This window comes from Amphimedon queenslandica, unplaced genomic scaffold, assembly GCF_000090795.2.
Source record: "Amphimedon queenslandica unplaced genomic scaffold, v1.1 AMPQUscaffold_9960_Cont17765, whole genome shotgun sequence".
Lineage (NCBI taxonomy): Eukaryota > Metazoa > Porifera > Demospongiae > Haplosclerida > Niphatidae > Amphimedon > Amphimedon queenslandica.
This window is the reverse complement of record NW_003549769.1, coordinates 1,966-4,772: the sequence shown is the minus strand read 5'-3', so window position 1 is coordinate 4,772 and position 2,807 is coordinate 1,966. Positions and strand designations below refer to the sequence as shown.

At 34.0% G+C, this 2,807-nt stretch overlaps 1 pseudogene; it reads left to right on the top strand.

Annotated features, from left to right (window-relative positions):
• The first annotated feature begins 5 nt into the window (after positions 1-5).
• LOC100635544 (protein groucho-1-like) lies at positions 6-2,029 on the top strand (annotated as a pseudogene).
• The last annotated feature ends 778 nt before the right edge of the window (positions 2,030-2,807 follow it).

Sequence of the window (2,807 nt, the reverse complement as noted above, 5' to 3'; positions counted from 1 at the left end):
ATCCATTACATAATCTGGAGTGTTTGGGTGACAATTACATAAGATCTTGCAAGCTTCTTCCTGATGGTAGAACTCTTATAGTCGGAGGAGAAACTAACACTCTATACTTGTGGGACTTAGGATCAGTAAGTATTTGTAACAAGTTAATAATAAGATTTCTACCATGCCACCTTGTGATTGACCAATCAGATTGCAGTATTGGAGGTCAATTATTTTTCATATTAACCTAGCTCGTAAAAATATAAACCTATCTCGTTAAATAATTAATTGATTGGCAGTTTGGTGCTCTACGCTTATGCTCTTATTAGTCCATTTGTCAAGTTTGGTCGATTCTTTACTGGCCTAGCCTGTTAGATATTTTGTATGTATGTCAACTGTGGTCTTATTATCAGCAGCTGGTAGTTGTTTTTCAAGTGTCATGGTAGAAGTTACCTATACTAAGTGTATGTAGATTTTGATTTTGATATTTAATTTATTATTGATAGGGTGCTCCTAAAGTGATGTCACCACTTTGTTCTAATGCCACAGCTTGTTATGCACTTGCAGTGAGTGCTGATGGAAATGTAAGTTACCATACATGATACATGTATTTCATCAAAAATGGTTAGGAGAGAATTTTCTATTTTTATAACATTTGTTATATGTCTATGTTACCTAAAAAGTAAAAGCAAATTTTGATGAAACTTAATTGCAATTTTTAGCTGTAGCCAAAACGCCATATGCTTTAAAATTCAAGCTAATTACAAAGAATTTTTGCTTATTATAAACAAAATTTGTTACTAATTATCTAATAATATTAATCACTTCCCTCTTTCTCTCTCTCTCTCTTCCTGTTATTTCCTTATATAGTCATGCTTCAGTTGTTGCAGTGATGGTAATATTGCTATGTGGGATCTTCGTAATCGTGAGATGACAAGACTATTAAGAGGTCACACTGATGGGGGCTAGTTGTGTTGATATTGCACCTGATGGTAATAAACTATGGACTGGTAGTCTTGATGCTACTGTAAGATGTTGGGATCTAAGAGAAGGAAGACAACTACAACAGCAAGACTTTAATAGTCAGATATTCTCATTAGGATACTGTCCTACTTCTGATTGGCTAGCAGTAGGGTAAGATAAAAGTATTTTTAAGTTATTATATTGCTTACGTTATTCCATTGCATGAAACAAACATAAAGTACCTACTTGTTACAGGCTCCATATATTGTCATCAATGAAAACTAAACCCACAAATTAGTGTATGAGGATCAAATGCTGAAAGCTTTAGAACTACAAAATTAATCCACTATATCACTGTATGCTTGTATACTTTATATACCAATAGTCTTATTAATTATTAGCAGTATTAGATATACCAATGGTTTAATGTGTGTGTGTGTGTTTATGTATTATTAGTATGGAGAGCAGTAGTGTTGAAGTCCTTCGTGTGAGTGGTCCAGATAAGTATCAGTTACATTTACACGAGTCTTGTGTACTGTCACTCAAGTTTGCTCACAGTGGTAAATGGTTTATAACTACAGGAAAGGATAATCTACTAAATGCATGGAGAACACCATATGGTGCTAGTATATTCCAGGTACATAGTCCATTATTATTAACATTAACTGTACAGTGGTATTTGTACTTGTTACTATTATTATGTGTGTGTGTAGTCTCATTTATAATTATACATTAATGTACAATGAAATAATGATTGTATCCTATACATACAGATGTCTGAAAGCAGTAGTGTTTTAAGCTGTGACATATCAGTTGACGATCGTTTTATTGTTACTGGATCCGGAGACAAGAAGGCTACAGTGTATGAAGTTATACTATGAGGTATAGTTTGAATAGTTTACTATAGTATAAAAAGTAATTCTCATTATTTTATTATTGTTGTGTCCAGTAGGTGACATTTGACTTGTAATGAATAATGCAATCTACACTTGAGTTTAGTCTCTTTGTTACAAGTACTGACTATAAAACTCTCATGTAATATAAAATCTCTAATAATTCCAGTTAAGATATTGTTTGTCATGTTTGCTATAATGCATTAACATTAATAATAATAATAAAACTTGAATTGTTTTGATTGTAATATCTTGTATTACTATTATACCTGAGGGTTAGTTTGTGAGTACATTTCTTGTAAGTACTAGCTCAAGTACCTTTTATCATAATCACCAAGAGAGTACCAACTACCAATTATTATTAATTGGACTCACCACTAACTCACTAAGAAGAATATATTCCAATGCATTCAATAGCAGGACCATCACCTCATCAGCAAGCAAAGAAGACATGTTTTAACCTGATGCATTCCTTGACATACAACCAACTAATAATTACTGTACTTATTGTTATAATGTTGGCAGTGATTGGATTTAATTTAGAAGGTGATATGGGTGTGGGTGATTAATATGAGTAATGAATATTGTTATTATGGGTGTGGCTTGTTAATTAACATTCTTGACAAACAATGTCTAAAGGTGAGTTTCTGTTTTCTTCCTCCTCTTTCTCATCATGTTTGTATTTTACAGGTATCTATCAACTGGGAGGGATATCAGGACACTCAGCTCCTGCAGTAGGAGAATCAGTGTTCCTGTGGGGAGGGGGTAGGCCTGACTTACCTCTTGTTCATGATTCCCCACAAAAGAGGAAATTATTGTCCACCATTGATAGACTGGAGTTTAGAACTGGTGGTTGGTCTTCTCACGTGACCAGAGGAACTTCACCTCCTCTAGGAGCTGTGGGATACTTCTGTACTACCAGGAACAATGACATCTTCTTTTTTGGTGGTTGGTGTGGAATTGGTCTCTGCT